The sequence below is a fragment of the Phasianus colchicus genome, chromosome 21, assembly GCF_987193195.1.
Source record: "Phasianus colchicus chromosome 21, bPhaCol1.hap1.1, whole genome shotgun sequence".
Classification (NCBI taxonomy): Eukaryota; Metazoa; Chordata; class Aves; order Galliformes; family Phasianidae; genus Phasianus; species Phasianus colchicus.
The window spans coordinates 4577241-4597807 of NC_143456.1; the positions used below are offsets into that span (position 1 = coordinate 4577241).

Below are 20567 nucleotides of genomic sequence, written 5' to 3' on the forward strand. Positions count from 1 at the left end.
ATCTTTGTTTAGCATTCTTTGTCCTTCTGCTCATGCAAGAGTTGTTTAGAACTCTCTGATCCCCTTATCTCTCCTTCCCCTCCCTTTTTAACTTATACATTCCGAGTTTGACTTCATCTGACAGTGAAAGTCCCTTTGGGCTGAACTTATGAGCTATATTACTAAAGTTTCTTTTTCCAGACCTCTTTTTTACAGTATTGGCTCTGGTACTTAAGAAAGAAATGTTCTGTTTTGTGAAAAGCAGGCAGATTGGGCATCTGGGAGGTTCAACATGTTCAGTAGGTAGAGACAACAACTTCTATATAAAGATTATTTCAAATTTGCACTCAGTGCAAGTTACAGTTGAATGCACTATTTAAATGCAGCCCTTGGCCTTTTTGCAATTTCCTGCCCAGAAGAGCAGCTCTCTAACTCTTTTGAAATAAAAAGATATAAACATTAGAAAGGATGCAAGCAGTCAATTGACCTCAACAGTGCTCAGCCCTGGTGCTAGTCAGGAATTTTCCAACAATTTTTTTTTTTTGGACAGAAAATGCTGATGTCTCTGAACTAAAAAATCTTTGTGGGAAACATCAGTTTCTACAAAATGCTTTCTGGGAAGAATCTTCCAGTCCGACAAAAGACTGATGGTCAAAATCTGATTGGGAAAAGATCCTAGCAGAGCCAGAAGCCCGGTGGTTAACACATTCCCTGGTGATGTGGATTTATACTGTGTGATACAGGAAAGATTGAGATGGCTCCAAATAAAGCAGGGCAAGGATTTAACGTAGTCTTCCCACAGACCTTACAAATGCCCTAATGTCTGGGTTGTGGAGCATAGTCTCTCCTCCGCCCCAAGGAACGGGATTTCATTGAGTCAAAACCAATCCACTGGGGGCAATTTTGCATAACTGATTGATCCTAGCCAAGGAGATGTTGTAGACCATAGATTGAACCCTGGTTTCCCATATCTTACAGGAATGGCCTCAGAGCTGGGCTTTGCTGTACTGCAAGCCGGACCTCTTTCTGTTCACTTGCTCTCTCTATAGCAAGAGGTCTTATTTTTATTTCAATCAGACAAAAATTCTAAAAATTTCACGTTTTTCCTAAAACAGATGTTTCACTTTCTGACCAGCTTTACTCAGCATTCTGTAGAAGAGAGTCCTTGTCTGATACCAGATGTTTAACATCTGCCTGACTTCAGGTTTTCCACCACAGCCATTTCAAAAAGCATGGCCAACATATATATGATGAGAAATACTTTCTATTGACTTCAAGACTGCAAATCAGACCTCAAATTCTTTGATATCTCCCCCAAAACTTGTGTTTTGTTGACAGAAAAAAAAAAAAATATATATATATATATATATTCCTTACAATAAATAATTATTTAAAGAATCATGGCAGGAGACCACACTGGCAGTGCCAGTGATCTCACATTTTGTCCTCTGCACACAGCTGTTCTTTAACACCTTGTCTTTCCATTCCTACTCTCTGAGATTACCTGACAGGACTCATATAAATCTTTGCATAGATCCTTTTGCCACAGCTCTGCAGCTATCAGATGAGCAGAGACGAACCTGTGATGGAGAGGAAGATAGTGAAACCCAGGCTTGTCTATTCCTCTCTTTTCCTGAGACCAATTATTAGAACCCACTTCCTGAAATTACTTGGGCACACAGGAGGAGTGATGCTGACAATTGTTTCTTTAACCAGTCCAACAGTTTTCATTTGGAAAAGAAGCTCTTTTCTAATCCATCAGTGTAAATTAATGCTTTGCTCAAAGCTAACTCTTCTTCTAAATTAGGAACTGAACCCATCTGTATTTACATTTAAGTAACTGGGAGCTGGATGACAACCTAAGGGAACATTAACTGAAAGGTGCTGAAGAATAATAGCATTATTCTATCACTACTACAAGAAGAAAAGGAAACTGTACATCACAGAGAAGGGTGACCAGCTGCTAGCGTTACATAACAGATGGGTACTCTGCTGATTCAATAAATGCTAAGAATACAGGAATTTATTTAGAAAGTCAGATATCTGTCCATGCTAAGAATATCCCAAAATGTATCATTCAAATATATTGTATATTTTTTTGTTATTTCTCTCTGCACAATGACTTATTTCATATCTTTTCTTCTCCAACAGTATTTTTTCCACAAAAAAGATAAACTGCAGAGGAGAAGGAAAAAAGCGTTCTAGCAAACAGGCACCTCATCTTACCAGTATAATTGAGGGGAAAAAAAAGGAAAAAAATAATTTCCAGCCTTTGCAAGAGCTCAGCTCTGCACAGCACCTTCTGCATCTCAGTAAGATTTAAAACTTGAATGCAGCTAGAGGCGTACATTGCAGTCCACCTTCAGAAGCAGAACAGCTGCAGCTGAAGGAGAAACTTGAGGAGTAAGGATGGTTTAAGTACTCTGTTGCTTCTGCCAGTGTGTTTACAACATACCACAGGGACGATGTACAAAAGGACTCCTTAGACAAATTCCGAGTATATTGACAAAGGAAGAAACAGATCTTATTAAAAAGTCAACATTTGTTAAACGAAAGAAAACATGGTGCTGAGACTCCAGCCTGGTTTGAAGCAAAGCCAGGCAGTGTTAGCAGTAACTGGAAAGTACTGGGAGAGAGAAAACTTGTGCTTCTGACAGACACCTGGTGATTACAAATTAGAACTGGATATTTACTGATAAGATTACCTAGCCCTAGATTATTTATAAATTTCTTGCAGAATGTAGTTCTGGTTGCTGGGATATAAAACACTCAACTATTGCATCCTCATTTGGAAAGCAGAGGTAATAGGAAAAATAATCACATCTGTTGTGCAGGTAGGCATGAACATCTGTAAGTACATGCATATGAATACATCTGGCTAATACTGAACATGGATGGAAGCTTTCAGATGCTGAGGATAGAATCAGAGACCTGACAGCTCAGTAAGTAAAACTTCTGTACTGCAGATATAAGAGAGATGTAACAAGCAATAGCATACAGCAACCTCGCTGTGCTGTCTGCACTCCGGTTCCAGTTTCTCTGCATGGGAGAAGTTTCCAAGTGTTCAACTGCCACTTAAAATCAAACAAGGCATCTTGGTTTTCCAGAGAGAAGGAAAAATCCTGGCTATCACCAATCTATATCCTGGAATCCATCAGCATAGCTAACAGTATTTCATCTGCAGGAGCAGAGCTCCATCAATTTGCACTAGGCAGTGAGCTTCTGTTTCCAAACAGACCATGAGAGAGTTACGACCCACAAATCAGTCCAGAATATCCTTGGCTCTGTTTCAGGATGCAAATGCTGCTTTTTCTCTTCAAAATATTAAAATTGAATGATCCAGTGAGGAGAGCTTTTCTACCTATTTTGGTTATGGGTCTTTTGAGGGATTGTTTTGACTACCAAGCAGCTTTTAATGGTAATCAGTGACCACAAGATCAATTTAGAAAATAAATACAATTCTTGTTTACAATAAAAAGTGAATGTGCAAGGAGAGAGGAAAAGAAGAGAGAACAGGATTAATAAATTACAATTGTTAGCAAGCACTAACGTGTATCAAAATGGCAAATCCTCTGGAGTATGGCTGAGCTTCTTTTATTCAGGTCAATGACTCCTTTTGCGAATCCCTTCTCTAAAAAGAGCATTTTTCAATGATTTATGTATAATAATCTCCGCATCAGCATATCTTATTTTTCAGTATTTGTTTGTTAAACATGCAGGAAGAATCTCATACTGAAGCCCTTAGCCTTGAAAATACAACTGGGACAATGGCATAAAAATATGCATATAAAATAGAAATATTTATTAGTAAAGCTCATGCTTATGTTTTGACATGAAGGTAAGGAAAACAAAAAAATAAACCATTTTAGATTGCTGAGTTAAGACTTTAATGGTGTGAGTTTCAGACAGATACACGAAGGTTGGTTATTAAGCAAAGAAAAGAAAATCATTCATCATAGGCCAGCAGAGCAGGGAGCTGCAGTGAGCATCACAAAGGCTCCTTTCCATCAGCCAGCACAAAGCACGTCTCCCTGCAACCCTTAGGAGTCAGAACTGGACACAAATGTTATTACTTGGTAAGATTAAGATGGCTTGAGTCAGTTCAAACAGAACTGCAAATCTGGGTGGGTTTTTCAGGACTAGAACTTCATCGCAGAAGATTTTTGGCCACCTCGCCTTTATGGCTACCAACAAAAAGCCCAAATTCTCCCATGTGCTTTCTCACCTCACATGCCTGAATCATGCTCAGAGACTGGCATGCTGATTTATTGAAAACAAATTCAGACTTCAAAGAAGTGGACATCCCATTCCCATACAAAGACTTTTGTTTTCTGGTCAAAGAATGTGACAAAAGGGATGAGATTTCCAACAGTGAATCTAATGATTGAAATATCATATAAGGTAAAGACTGAGACCACCTCTTACCAAGCTAGAAAGACCTCAGGTGAGCACTGCTATGTGTGCTCCATGGAATTATTATACTAGTTGTCCCATATCATTTCCATTCTGCAGAATTGAAAAACGCAGAAGTCACAGATGGGAATTCCACAATGGGCAAAATGCACTGTGTCCAAATGGATATAATGCACTGTGTATGAAAAGTGACAGTATTTCAGAGGCTGTAATATGTTATAGAAACTATTCAGATCATTTTGATTGACTACAAATGGCAATCCCGAGAGATCTCACTTGTAGAATGAATTATTCTCATTACCAGGTTTGCCAGCTTAGGACTGAGTCAGACCTGAATAGACTCTTTGCTCCTTCTCCAAGAGGCTGTCTGTAGGCACAAAAGAAAGCAGCCTTACTCCTGTTCATACAGGACCTGTCCCCCAGCATAGCAGAGGATTTCATGCTCTGTGCTGTCCATTTGAAGTCTCAGGAGAGGGAGGGGGGAACTGATAGATAAAATGGCAGATTTGCAGGACCTTCCAGCTAGAAAGTCTGTCCCATTCAAGATATTAAAGGCAACCAAGCCTTCTTACTAGAGCTGTATTCTCCAAGTTGACTGGATACTAAGTAGGCACTGATGTCCATAAATATTTCACAAGGAAAAGAACGCATTTCCCAAGCATTGACTAGCTACATATATTATTTATATAAAACCATGACTTAAGTTGAAAAACAATAAATGCTTCAACAGCATACCTATTCGCAACCTACTCCACTGCTAAGTAAAATGGGCTCAGGTTATTCCTCAAGACCTCATAACTGTGCAGAAATTCAATGAGACCTCTATATAAACATGACCTACAAAGGTGAGTATGAGATTGCAGTCTCTACCAATACTAGTTAGCTATGAAATTACATGGACCCGTGGACAGTAGATTAGAAAGCCCTGACATTTGTTTGCATTTTATATTTGTATTATATTTTACACTCCCAAATGAGATCAGGTCTCCCACTCCAAACAAGGGGCTGACAGTGCACAAGGAAGCAGTGTTCTGTCCTACTTCACAAACAAAGAGAGCACAGGGAGATAAAGGACTACATTTTCCATTGCTATTCACCCAGCACAGCACACTGATAGCCTTTTCGAGAGGAATAAGTTGCTACAAAAAAGATGAAGGTCAGGAAAACCAGAGATTGCACATTCCAGAGCCATGCCAAGAAACTGCTAAAGAGTGGAGATATGAATTTAGGCCTTCCTCTTCCCCAGTGACTTCGCTACATGACTACTCTTTCTTGGTAAATGATCTTCAAACAGTTGTTTTAATGACTGCTTTGTCATTCAACCTATTCAAGGCTGTAAAGGAGGCATCCCAAAGGAGGTGCAGCAGAATAAAGCTCTTTTGCCTGAAGCACTTGTAACATTAACAGAAGGAAGCTAATTCTGCTACTGAAAAAGGGTTAAGAGAGGTTTACTAGCTCATAACCATAGCTAGAGAGAAGGGAAAAGCTTTTGGAGGGGAGAAAGTGGATCCAAGATGTAGGCAGTACCATCACCAGTTATGTGTTTACCACTCAGCTGGCAGCTAATGGCCCATGTATAAACTCAGGATGAAAGTGGGTAAAATAAATTGCATTCTTTAAAAAAGCCATCTCTTCTTTCACTGGCACTGAAAATCCATCTCAAATGAACCCCTGAAAGCCATTTTGAGTTTCTTTTGCAAGATGCAGAAAGTGCCCAGGTAATTCTTCACAATTCAGTATTAGGAAGGAAAACAAAAGCAATAAAAACACTGGAAGCTCTGGAGACGAGACTCACCTCAATGCAGACAGCAAGAAGGATATTTATGCACTATTTATACCACACCACAACTGCCACTTTTGCCTTACATCGATTATAACACATTTCAAAGATCCTTCCAAAGCTCTGGTGTAACACTAACATAACACAGCACTGGGAGATAGAAGCAGCAGGGCTATGGGCAGCCACTCCACGCAGGGTCAAGTGGTGCGTCCCTCTCCCCTCAGCACATCCTGATAAGCAAACACTGGAAAGAGCTGGAGAGGCTGAAAGCTGCAACACAACAGAGGCTGTAATAGTAAGGGACCATTCCTGAGACTCTCCTGGCTGCTGCCCAGCTCTTCCGGATGGACCCAGAGATCCTGCCAAGCTCAGCTGTTCTGCAATGTTATGAAGCAAACAACTGCTGTTCTGCATCCCCTGCCATCACTGCTCCAAGGTGAGCAGTAGGTTTGTGAAAGGATGGGAGAAAGAGGGTCTCTGAAGCCACTCTGGGTCTCCCATTGCCTCTGCAAAGCCTTGCTGCCCTGCTTTCTCTTTCTCTGAGAGAGAAGCAGAGATGAGCATAGATTGGCATTGCACTGAAACACAGCTCTGAGCAGTGAAGCCTACTCACTCAGTACAGTATTGCTGGGTTATATGGCAGGTGTGAATGAATGCAGTTCATTTGGATCCAAAAGAACTCAGCAAAAGACAGCAAGATAAATAACCTTGGAAAAGGGGTGTTGACAAGCAGGGACTTGTGGAAAATAACTGGGTAGACCAGGAACCTGCTCACACAGCTCCCCACTGCCTCAGCAGCCTTGAAGCACCCCCACATCACAGCCTTCATACTCTATGCATTACCCTTTCCACTGAAAGGGCGTTTTGGTGAGGTTCTGCAGGCAGCCAGCTCTACTACCCGGTCTTTCCAAGGCTTCTGCCCATGAGGATTTCTGACAGCACATATCTTGAAGATATGCCCAGCCATCAGTAAGTCCTGACTCCACTGACACTGCTTCTTGCCCCCAGCACTGCTTTGCCCTATCAAGCTTTGTAGCATCTGAAAGCTCAATCAACCAGCAGGAGGTAACAAGCATCCAGCTCCTACAAAGGATTATCCAACCTCTGATCATAGATCTGAATGCATACAACATCAAGCACAACTCCAGGAGGCGATTTGCTCTGATTTCTGCAGCGATACCAGAGCAGTGACCATCTCATAGAACTGAGGTAGACCACTGAGAAGTTCACATGAACATCCCACGTGCACAATGTCTGTACCAACTTCCAGGCACTGGCAGAGCACAAGCAATGCAGATGCCAAGTATCAAAGACAGAAGGGTTGTGTCCAATCCAGTTCCCCTCCACACCAGGCTCAAGCAGATGTGAGTTTGTATAGGCTGCTTATGAAGGCCCGCAAAAGGAAATCCTGACACAGCAGTGTGAAATCACGTGCAGCTCTGTCACTCTAAAGGCTTACACTATAAAACCTTCATTGCTCCAATCCGTGAAGCAAAATGACAAATGACTCCAGTCAAAAGCTTGCAGTCAGGACCTAAATCTTCCACCACCCCCTTTCTGCATGAATTAATTTTAGGTGTTCTGTGAGATAAATTGAATTTTGCACTCCTCCAGCTGCAGAAATAAATTGTTCTAGTTATTAAAATAAATATATGAAAAATAAAAATGAAGAAGATAAAAGAAAAAGGAAATGCTAATGTAGTCAGAAGCCACGGAGTCGTGCCAAAGAATTGCAGTGGTACTAAGACACTTGTGCTATATTTATGCAGGAACACCAAGCAAGAAATAAACAAAGAAACAAAAACCATATACACCTACAGCCCTCTTCTGAGAGTCTTTGTGGAGGCAGTTTAAGGTTAAAATGAGAGGCTGCCATGTAGCAGATGTCATAATTTATCCTGACAATCTACACTGCACTGAGTGATTGACTTCAGAGGGAGAAAGAATGGGCCAAGAGTTTTTAACCTCCTGGTTTTCCCTCCAGGAGTGTCAGTGCATTCACTGATCAGTATGGGTTTTTCATGCCTAAATTGCAGATTTTGCAATTTATACATATTCTCTTCAACAGCCTTCCTCTGCTCTCTCCCACCAGGCACCATGCACTGTTTTTCTCTAACTGACCAAGCTCAGTCTTACACAGAAGACACTACAAATCTTACCTGTTCGGGCAGGAGCACTTAGACTTCCCAGAAAGACTTCCTGAAAGCTGCCTTGGTCCCTCAGGTACCATTTTCCTCCTTCCTCGATGCACTACTGCACTTCTGGTTTACACACCTTCTACCAATATTTCATCAAGGAAAAGTCCTCGGGCAGTAGCAAGACAAACAATAGAAACACTTAGAGATCAAAATTAAGATAGTGGCATCTCCATGGTTGCATATTTGGGCCCCTATGACCATTACATAGGGGGTTGTTAGAGTTAGGGGAGTTATGGTCAGGTTGCGGTTGGATCTTTAAGGTCTTTTCCAACCTGATCCATTCTATGATTCTATGATTCTATGATTATTACTTAAAAGCCATGAGTCTTCACCATCTCAGTCACCCTCTAGACAGGAGCCTCTCAGGTGAGCCAGTATGACCTGTTTGGACATCTGTTTTCAGACAGCTGTAGATCAGGATCAACTGGAACTCGGTGCCAGGCTTGTAGAAAAACACAGTGAGATGAGGACATTTTATTCAAAAATAAAGTATCTGATATTTTTTAAGCAAACGAGCTTTGAACACAAAGGTTTCATTTCAGCTCAAATAAAATATTTCATTTGATTTGAAACAAAACTTTTCTTAGTGTTTTGATTCATCCAGCACAACAAAAAAAGATCAGTTATTTACACAGTCCTGCTTAGATTTGGGCTCTCAATAGATTTCAGTACAGAGGAAAAACAATCAAGTGCTGTAACGCTAACTATGACCAATTAAGTCTTAGTTCTGCAATAGTGGATTTTTTCTTAAAGCTCCAGCTTCTTGAATTATGCAATTACATGAAGATCTCAGCCTTCGTTAGCACAGAAAGTGAATGTCTGATAATCTGGATTGCAAACAAACACTCACAGACTGGAGCTCCAGAGGCTTATAGCCCCTAAACAAGCAAAAAATTATTTTCCCATCTTACTAATTAAAAAAAAACCAAAAACTCATGATTCGAGTTGGGTCTTATTTGTGATTTTTTAACTCTTCAGGTAGACAGTATTGGAAATGACTTTCCAGATACTTCCACCCTCTGGGTTTTTCCTCTTCTCTGTTCTCGTCTCTTTCCCCCGTTGGCTCCCATTTGGTTTCAGGAAGGAAACCCTCAGCCAGCTCCAAACCCCCACCAACAGTAAGAGTTAATTTCTTGCAATGTATCTCAGTGTAGTAACTGATTACATTTTTCCCCAAAGGAAACTTCAGTTAATTTGGTTAGTGACTCATATGCCAGGCTGCCAATTACAACACAGATGATTACACACATAAATTCATGTCGGAGTGGCTCAACGATCACAGGGAGGAAAAGAAAGAGAGAAAGAAAGAAAAAGGCAGAAAAGAAACCCCTGGATTCCTCTTTACCCTCCCAGGAAGGGGGTGGGTAAGTGTTCTACAATGAGGGGTGCCCACCAAGATTTGAGCCTCAGTGCCCCAACCTGTGGGATGGAGCACAGTCTTTGAAATGGCAGTATCTCCTAGCTTCTGTTTGGGATGTTCATTGCAGAAATGTGTTGCACGTTCTCGAAGAGATTGTTTGCCAGTATCGTTCGAGGAATCCATATACAAAGTGAGAAGGAAGGAGGTTAAATGAGCAGTGCTTGGCAGTACGTCAGTAAATCATTTAAAGATAACCTGTGCATACCAATACAAAAAAAAAAAAAAATCCAATTAAAGTAACTTATTACAAACCTAGTCCTCTCTCTGAAGTGCTTTAAATTTCCTAAGGAGGAGAAGGAGAGGGGGAGGGAGGAAACAGGACAAGGAGTCAGAGACTGATGCTACAGCATGGGGAAGGCCCAAGTTCGGCATTAGAGAAAATCCCTCCACGCCTCATCAATTAGCCAATGAAACCAATATCCAGGAGTTGGCCGGGCTCCTGAATACATACATACAGAGAAAATTAGACTTTGTACTTCAGAGCAATAGGAAGCTCTGACATTTGGTGGAGCGCGTAGGAGGGAGGTGTTCTTTAATGAAAGATACTTCGCTGGCCCGAAATGCATTTCTGTCTCGACATTCCTCTAGATAAACAGCTGCATACGTTTCCTTCACTCAGGGTCAATGGGCTGGCTGTAGTATAACTCACACAGCTCCTTGCTTGAGAGGTCAAAATCCCTCACAAACAGTAATTAGGCTTCATGGCACTGGGCTATTATTATACCAGTTTTACAAGGGAATAAATAAAAGCATGTAACGGCAAAGTGATTTGCCCAAGGTCACCAAGCAAGGCAGTGGCAGAATGAAGTCCCATCTCCTGTCCTCACCTCTCACCAATACGCAACTCCTCCATGTCTGCCTTTATTAAATAACCATTAGAAAACATATTAATTGTAATTTGGAACTATGTAAATTGACTCTTTCCCAAAAGACAGCAATTGGCTGTTAAATAAATACCAAGTGATTATTACAATCGTATTTGCTGAAGGGTGGATCATCAGTGTAATGTGCTGGGTTCAATAAAAAGGTTATTGCCTGTCAAATAAACATGATGAGCAGAGCCTGGACTGATGCAAAGCGTATTGAACAGCAACCAGCTCTGCTGGGAGCTGCGGTCACTCAGCACCATGCAGCCCAAGCTCAACACACAGGGAAATGGCACTGCCAAAGCAGAGATCTCCATTAGCAAAATAACTCTGGGTCAGGTTGTGGCACCAGGAACTTCACTGTAAGGACAGCTGTCCTACTGATTTCTGGCAAAACAACTCGTGGTGTGAGATGCTGCTCTTAAGCAGGAGAAAGGTGGAAGAAATCATTGTAGAAGAGTGGGATGGTTTTGATGTTAATGCTAAATTAAGTGCAGATACAGGAAGCTAAGGATCTTGCTTCTGTTTTTATAATAAGTCACCAGAAGGGGACAGCTGTAAATACAGTTGAATGGTCAGATTATGTCTTTCAGAAAGATGGCCCGAGCACAAAGGAAGCTATTTTAAATTGCCCGTTTCTTTTATGTTTTTCTGAAGTGTGAGTTTGTGAGAATAACGTTTGTTCTCTGCCAGACAATCGTGGACGCATCAAAAAAATCTTTGTACCCTGCAGAACTGACTGTCATTTGCAGTTTCACGCTAAGGCAGCACCCTGCTATGAATGATGGCCATCCATTTTTAGGCTGCTTCTCTGGCAAAGTGGGGTAAAGGGACAGCACAACAACAACCCCGTTTGGATGCAGTTTGTCAGCACAAGCAGTTGGAACAGCAAGCATTGCTGCTTGTCTCAGAGCAAATATTGTTCTAAAAACAAAACAGTCCATGCATGCAATAACTGCCACTTACATCAAATAAGCAATTCTAAAAATCAGCTTTTCCAGCGGTGAGGCCGGCAATAGGACGAGGAGAGCAATACCGAAGCGCAGCACTAGGTGGCAAGCCTCTAACAAAGAAGGAACTTCTGGGAGCAGAGCCTCCACCAAGGCTTGCAGCAGTCACCTGACACAATTTCGTGTGGTGGAAAAACGTTCTTGATTTAAACACCTAATGTTTCCCATTAAGAGCTAATGTCCTGTATGCTTGAGCTGTGCCAGCATATAGGGAGGACATACTGTACTGCAGACAATGCTCGGAGACAACGATTCTTAACGTTCTTATCTGGAGACCTTACCAAGATGTACTTTTCCTGTTAATGTTTCTTTATTACTGTTACTTTCTTCTCTCCTCCCTTCACATTTAGTCTGTTTGTGGTTTGGCTTCTGGAAACAGCTGAAGGTTAACAGATAGGGACTGCAGCAGCGCGGTGCTCGGCGTGGTTTGGAGTGGGATCGGGATGCACACGGTACAGAGAGCCAGGCAGCGCTTCCACGCACATCTGCACTTGCATAGGCCAATTAGAACGTTAATAATAATTAAGTGTCTTACTCCTAAGACGCTCCTACACAGGGGAATGCTAAAGTGCCAGCCAGCTCATTTCATTACAGCCAGACACCTCTCGGACCTGGCGTGCTGCTGGGAGAGCGGAGCAGCGCGGTTCCAGCACAGCTGATCTGCTTACAGCCTGGAGCAGCCGACAGAGAGAAAATATGGACCCGAAAAGAGAAGTCCAGCTGTGGCAGCCAAGATGCACCTCTCACCCCAAACTGAGCACCTCAGCAAATAAATGCAGAGTGAAACTGATACATTTCCAGTTTGCAGGGGTTGGTGGGAGTCTTTCTCTAGCTTCAGTTCACACACTTCAAAGTGGCTCCATTTCAGATTTGAGATAATCTCCTAATTAAACACAAACTCAGCCTTAAGCTGCATGTCATCTGATTTCTACCCAAGCACTCAGAGCTGGACACAAACTCACTCTGAGCTGCTCAGCCCATCCAGCACCAAGATGACATTTCACTGTGCAGCGAAGGCTGGCCCTGAGGTCACCTTCCATCTGAATGTGAGTCACCCACCTTCCTCATCTTCCATAAGCAATGCAGCCTGGCTCTCAGCTGACCACAGAGTGCTGCTTATTCACCAATGAAGCCATTTCAGATGCTAGTTTTCAAGCAGTGGGATCCTCTGATGGGCAACAGGACAGAAAGCCAGCTCATTTCATTAGAGGGAATGGGTTTGCTGCTGAAAGAGCTCTGGGGTTCTGGGCTGCCCATCTGGTAACATCCAGGAGGGCTGGAAGAAAAGCCTGGGCTAGTTCTCATGAGCACATCCTCTTGGGTGACCCTGACACGTTTTCAAGTTCCACCATCCCTGGCTTTAAAGGAATGTGTATCAGAAATGTTATGGCTGCTTTTCAGTCAAACCTCTAGGAGCAAATTAAAAATAAAATAAAATAAAATTAGAGGAGCAAGAAGCAAAATCTACAGAAGTACAAGAACAGAAAGTCCTGTTCAGAGCACACTCTAAACAAAGCAGATAAAAAATATGTTAAAGCAAAACTCAGCCACTCTAATTTCCAGTAAATTAAAGGAAAAAAAAATCCTACCACTTTTCACTATATCTCACATCAGAGAACAGTCACAACAGAATACTCACATAATGTGATGATGACTTTTCTCTTGCACCCAAGGGGTTTCCCTGCCTCTCTCCTACAGTTCTTACAATTATCACATTTGCTCCCACTTTGCATCCTTCCCTAAATCCAGTTTGCCCTGTTTTGAACACTTTGGGCTGACAGAATTGCCTGCTTGCAGTTTCCTTTTACTATCCTTTGATATATATATATTTTTTTACCAGCTGCAAGAGAAAAGTCAAGAGAAAACACAAAACCACGAATCTGCTTAGGTGTGCATAATGCATAACTTTGAAGCTGGATACAACTCAGGTGTCGTTTTCCTGAAAGATCAGGAGTGTGAGTAAACTCATGTCAGCTCAACATCCTGAATCCAGCAGAGCAAAGCACCGTGAAGGTCCCCTGCACCCCATTTCTTGTTTCCCCACTTATAACCAGAGGGAATGCTGTTGGCCCAGCTCCCTGCTGGGGTAAAAGCCTTGTGTACACAACCTCAATTTTATCTCCAGCCCTTGGAAGTAAAAAGCAAAATGGGAAATCTTTCTGTCTTGTGCTCACTTTGCTTGAGATCAAATTCCATCCATTCATTCAAACAAGAAATTTGTTCTCTCAAAAAAGTCGTTGAAATTATAAACAGAAAATAACAACTAAAAGTGAAAAAAATAAGTTTGAATAACTCTAGATGATTTGCATTAATATTACTCCACATGCACCAACTTTCAAACCACAGAAATAACAAAGTATTCTTGATAGTCATCTGCCTCTCTGCCATGCTGTAATGAAGAAAATCTGTTTTCTTGTTACTGCAAGGTACCAGTGAAACTGTTGGACAATATCTGAAATGGAAAGAAGTATTAAAAAAAGTCAGATGATCTGAACTTTGTTATTCACATGCAGCTAATAAGACTAATGTTAGCATTCACGGGCATTGCTATCTATAAATTAATGGAAAATGAGCTGGGCAATTAGCTGGAAGCAAAATAAGCATCCCCATCTCCTGTAAAAAACATAGTGCAGTATTTTATAAAGAAGCGTTTGATCAAACAATCATTTGATCTTGAGGTCTGTGTAACCAAAGTTTTCAATCACTTCTCCTTGGCTGCCACGAGTTTCAGAATTACGGAAGCTGTATCATTTTGTCAACCTTCAATGCACAGAAACGTTGAGGCATGTCCCCACAAGATGATTATCTGTCTGACTCGCAGTTGAAAGCTATTGGAAGTTACTTTTTACATTAGCTGAGAACTGCCCGGTTGCAGTTTTTAAGTCTGTTAAGGATGACAAAGATGGGCATGACAGAGAGACTTGCCGTGATTAAATGCTACTTGAATTTATTTCACAATGTGCTAAATGTTTCTAATGATACGATCTTAAAATTAGAACAAACTGATCTTGTACCTACTGAAGTTTATGACATGATGAATTCTTTAGAGAGTAAATTACAATGAAGCATTGATAGCAAATTACTTGGTTATAAACGTAGCTCATCCAAAAACACATCATTACAAGAACAATGTGAAGGATTTTATTCGGCAGTATACGTCTGCTCTCATTTCTGATTTCACATTCTGATTACAGCAAATAAGATTATTTTCACCTTAGACAATCATTTTCTCTGGGGAAAAAAAAAAAAAAAAGACTTTACAACATGTGCTGAGGAGCTGTGATTTTACAGGAAGCTGAACCGGGACTGTTTGATGAGAAATATTGGATATATTATACACTGTAAGGTTAAGTGGAGGGTGTGTGTGATGTACTTCAAAAGCCTAGAATTTGGACATGGTATATTTATCTATCTTCAGAGTTCCGGTTCTTTCAGTTTCTCACAGTTCATGGATTTAATTATGCCCATTTCTACCTCAAATGCAGAAGTGGAACAAATAATTTCCTTGGATAAACAGACTTGAGCAGATTGCAGAAGACCACAAAATATCGATTATGTTAAGTTTGAACTTCAAATTAAGGCACAAATGAAGGTTAATTTCAGTTATTCATGTAAAGAGTCTTATGAATTGCTTTAAAATGTATGAAACGTATCAGAACTGGCCTTAAGTACTATTTTCAGTAACACATTTACCTTTACGGGATTGATTTGTATATTCAAGGGTAGCAGATGTGAACACAAGGAGAAAAAAAAATACAAGATTTACTAACAGAAAGAACATTTCTTTATATTGCCTCTTCAAAGTGGCATCTTCCGCTAAAGTGCACAGCCATTTCCCAGGCAGGTGGTCGTCCATCACTGCAGGTACAAGAAAGGCTGTGGTCAGAACAGCACTGTACTTTTGCTGCTTTGCTAGAAAAAGTGACAATAACCTGCTTCAGCTGCTGTCACCATTGTTTTCTTTTGCAAGCTGTAAGAATGTTGTTGCTGTCATTACCATTAAATTTGTAGTATGGTTGGTCTGGAGTCCCTACATACTCACTTCACTTTGGGAAGCTGTGCTGAGTTCTGGGGTCACATACACTGTGTTCACACTTCTCTTGGAGATGCAGCGTGAGTTTAAGCTGGGGAAACTGAGTCTCTCTCCGCAGTAAAACCAGAGAAAATGCCAACATGAAAGCTGTTCAGATAAAATGGAATATGGGGCTTCTCTGTCTTGACACTGCAGAGGGAAATCAGCCAACTAATGGGCTCCAGCAGCTCCCTGGAATGGCATTATATCCCCACCACATCACAAGAGGCTCCCAGCCGTGGCATCAAGGTGGTGTGAGCACACAGCTTTCCTGGGTAAGTCTTGATTATTTACTTTCTGTCTTTAGCAGCAAAGTGAACCAAAGCTTCTCCACATTCTTCTTCAGCCCCACACTTTGGAGTCAAACACTTCTGGCATTTAAGGCTTTAGGAAGCTTCATATCATTGTGTCTTTTTTATAGTATTTGCACATATCCACACCCAGCACTTCATTTTCTTAAAATACAAATATGCACATGTGTAATAAAAACTACATCCTCCCCACGTGTAGGACAAGTTATAAGAGTTTTAAATGATTTAAACCTGGAAAAATGTACCTATTTCTAATTTCTCTGACCTGCTGCCCATCGCTGCAGTGATGCAGAACAGTACTGAAAGGGCCATGTGCCACAGACTGTCAGCTGGCATCAGCAAAGGTGCTGAGAGCACTGCACAGCTCCACTGTAAAGCCACCGACTGTTTTCATGTCATCACATGAAGCACAGAAATAAACAGCTCCGCTCCTATGATCACAGCATGGAAGCTTTGCTTTGCTGTCTATCCCTTCTCATTAAAAGCATAAAGCACAACGCAAGATAGGAATTAGACACAGAGGCAGGCCATCGCAGCAGAGCCATGGGGAAGAGTTCAGGGAGCCCAAAGGCTGGCACACGTGCTGACAGAGCCTGTCCTGCTGCCAGCTGCACCTCCAGAGGCACAGCTGAACCTCGCTCACTGAGCAGAGGAACAACAGGCACAGGCAATTAATTGAGACCACACAGACGTGTGCACCCATTTCCTTCTCTGGACCTCTGTGCAGGTGGAAGAGAAACTTTTCCCCAGCAAACTGTCACAAAGCTGTTGCTTTTTCTTTTCTAAGCTCTTTTTCAAAACAAACACGCACATGATCTTTTCCTGTGAAACAAATTTAGTTTTTTTCCTATTTAAGTTACAAACACATCAGAAATCTTCCTCACCACAGTGCATCCTGTCTGACATTTAGAGTACAAACTCTTCAGTGCAGGGTCTCTGTATTTTTCAGTGCCTCACGCGGTGCCAAGTCTCAGTGTTAAAAAGTAAGTAGGAAATGCCCACACTCCTATAGAAGTTTAAAGGATATATGATAGCTTATGTCTGATACACACAATATTGTCAGTAAAACAGGCCTGTGCAACATACCCATCTATTCACACACAGAAAAACAGATCCTGACTTTCATGCTTGGGCATACACACATGGTGCAATATATATATATATATATAAAGGAGGCCCTTGAAAATGTGCATGCATGTCTCTCATTTATAAAAGCACCATCAGAATCCAATCAGATTGGGAGAAATAGCAAAGAGCAGAGCAAAAAAAGGTGTGCAGAAGGAGTCCTCTGCATGAAGTTCACAAAAGATAATGGACCTCTGGAGATCCTCCAGTCCAACCCAGCTAAAGCAGATTATCTCAGATAGGTTACACAGAAAAAGTATCCAGAACCAGGTGGGTTCTGAGTATGTCCAGAGGAGTAGACTCCACCACCCCTATGGGCAGCCTGTTCCAGTGCTGCTATCCTCAAAGGAAAAAAGTTTTTCATCGTGTTCAGATGGAATTTGATCCGTTCCAATTTGTGCTCGTTACCCCTTGTTCTGTCACTGGGCCCCACTGAAAAGAGCCTGGCCTCATCCACTTGGCTCTTGCCCTTTGGATACTTAGAAGCATTGATAAGATTCCCCCTCAGTCTTCTCCCTACTGGCCACGTTCCTTTAATACATCCCAGGTACCATTGGCATTCCTGGCCACCAGGCACACTGCTGGCTCACTCTGTTGGCCACCAGAACACTCAGGTCCTTTGCAGAGCTCCTTTCCCACAGGTCAGCCCCTAATGTATACTGATGCACGCAATTATTCATCCCCGTGTGTAAGACTCTACAATTGCTCCTGTTGAACCTTGTAAGGTTCCTCTCTGCCCAGCCCTCAAACCTGTCCTGTGCTGCTGAATGGCAGCTGACTGCTGAGTGTGTCAGCCACTCCTCCCAACTTCATATCATCAGCACACTTGCTGAGATTGAGCTCTATCCCATCATCCAGGTCATTGATGAAGATGTTGAACAAGACCGGACCCAGCACTGATCGCTGGGGAGCACTGATAGGGACAGGCCTCCAGCCAGACTCTGCACTACGGATCACAACCCTCTGAGCTCTGAATCTTCTTTGATTCTGACCACATTCCAGCTTTCAGTATCATTCACACCCAACTACAATAGTGGATGGTAGTCTGCACTCTTGACAAGCTCGTGAGTCTGGGGTTTAGGAAGGAGCCACAGACATTGGGCCCTTGACTGCACACCCACAGCTCAGCCTGACCCTTTCCCCAGGCAGAAGCACAGGAGAAGCATCTCCTTCACCAGCTCCAAGCTCCAGGTCCAGCAGGCGCCATGATGACATCAACTTTGCTTTCGCAATGATTTAACTTCTTTCAGATCAGCAGTGAGCCAGCAAGGGTGACTAACACACACATCAGCTCTGGAAAATTATCAACATACCTAACACGGTGCTGGCCTTCAGAAACGAACTGTTTCATGAGTCAATTTGTTGTGTGTCTGGGGAAAGAATGTATGAAACCAAATGTTGCACGTCCATAACAAGATACACGCAAGCTGCCTGTGCCCCACAGAAAAGTCAGTCCTCATGCAGATATGGCAGAGATCACTGTTTTATCTCATTTCTGTTATTTTATGCTACTCCCCTCCAGCTCCAGCTCCTGATCTTACTCTCCACGCAAGCACAGAAAAAGAAGCTTCTCTTAACTGACATCTGCAACAAACATGCTGATACTTGAGATATAAACTGGGAGGCTGGCATTATAACAGAGCCTCAAAATCAACCTCGGGACCTCGTTAGCATAATTAGAGATAGGATAGGTATCTTACAAGATCCAGGACAAAAAGCAGAAAAATAGTAATAACAATAAAAAATATAGCTGTACACCCCAGCAACTGCTGGGGGTTCAAAAGCAAGTCATATCTTGCGTGAGATAAATACGTTTTATATGATGTTTAATCTCACAGGAATTCTGTCAGAAATACTCAGAAGCTTGTTAGATGAAAATAAGAGTATTTACGCACATGAACAGTAAAAGATTATTGTGTGGAAGAGCTATTGTGGTGTGCATCTTGCAATCACAAGTGTACTAAAAATTAATGTTATGTTCACTGTTCTTTTCTACTGATTTAAAGATTTAGAGAACACAGTTCTGGTACTTCTTTCAATTGAAACTCAGGTAAGATGTAGAAACACAGCAGAAAGGATTTGTTCCAGATCAACAGGAAATCAATGACAGATACAGAACAGTGCCCATCTGTGAGGTCTCTGACCAGATGTAGTGGCTCCAACTAGCCTTACCTGAAACTTCCATCTTCTGCCCATGGGCCCTGGAGCCCCATTTAAACTCAGCCCCAAGTCTCCAGTCCCTGTAGGAGACCCATTATCCCTTCAACTCCCAGTCTCTTTGGGAACAGCAGATGCTTGCTGCACCCTGATGTCATCCCAAGACATCACCATGCTTTACTTATTTATTTCCACAGCACTGAGGCCAGGAAGAGAAACGTCATATACATTTTCCTGCAGTTGGGAAGCAGAAGCAGAAAGAAGTTAAAGTACAAACACAGACTGGAAGTCTTCTTTGCTCAGTGCCTTAAGCATGTCCTTCCTCCCACTTCCATATTGTAGATGGCAGCATTACCTGCCCCAGTGCAATGCAGCAGCAAAACAATGTCAAGGGGTTAAACGAATGAAGACGTTCATGTTCTGCGTTAACGTCCCTTGAGAATAATAAATCTTGCCTGGCAGAGTAAAAGCAGTGGGAATAAGGTTTTAGCAGGAGGAAGTTATCACTGCAGAAGGCTTGAGACCCCTGGGAAGGGGAAGAGGCACTATTCAATGATCCACTAGCGTAACAGGGGGAAGTGGGCTAAGCACGCATTGGAGAGAATGTGAGGCACAAACAGCTCACAGCAGAGAGAGTCAGGTTGTCCTTTGCCTGCCATTAGATACATTTCTGCTCTTAACTTGTATCAGATCTTAGCTTTCTTGAGCAGTCTTTGGTTCAGGATGCAGCATTCCATCCTGTAAGGTTCATCTTGCAGTAAGGGACCTGGATGTCTAGAGCCCTGGTACCACGTGGGGAGGGCAGAACAGCTCATCCAATGGCTCAGTCTGTAAATACAATCTCACTTCAGCTTGTCTTTTCACGTACAGGAGGAGAAATTCCACATGTAGTTCACACTGAGATGTGGTATAAGACAGCAGTTATCTAAATCTTCCTATATGCGAGTTACTGGCCGTTTAATTTGGAAGCTGGAGGGGTGACTCAACATAAAAAGATTCAGGCTGAGTCGACAAGGTCTTTTCCTTGGGAGTTAGATATACAGCAAGAAAGCAAAATAACTCCGAGGGAGGCAGAAAAAACTTTGCATAGTGGAGGTTCAGGACATGGAATGCAACTTTTCCCACAGTTTCTGTGCTTTTTCCTCTTCCATCCCTGAGACATCCACATGCAGACTGTGGAGTGACTGCAATTAAAAGAGGAAGAAAAAGGTTAACCCTTTGTACCTCCTGACCAGC

At 42.1% G+C, this 20567-nt stretch overlaps 1 long non-coding RNA gene across 3 annotated transcripts in view; it reads right to left on the reverse strand.

Annotated features, from left to right (window-relative positions):
- Positions 1 to 20567, reverse strand: part of LOC149915305 (uncharacterized) — a 65552-nt gene that overhangs the window by 24560 nt on the left and 20425 nt on the right. The window contains exon 1 of one of the 3 annotated variants that reach the window (XR_016459235.1): positions 8332 to 8421. The exons of the other annotated variants lie outside the window; for them this stretch is intronic. This is a non-coding gene — a long non-coding RNA (uncharacterized LOC149915305). Of the gene's footprint in view, positions 1 to 8331; positions 8422 to 20567 lie in introns of those variants that run through there. 3 annotated transcript variants of the gene reach the window in all.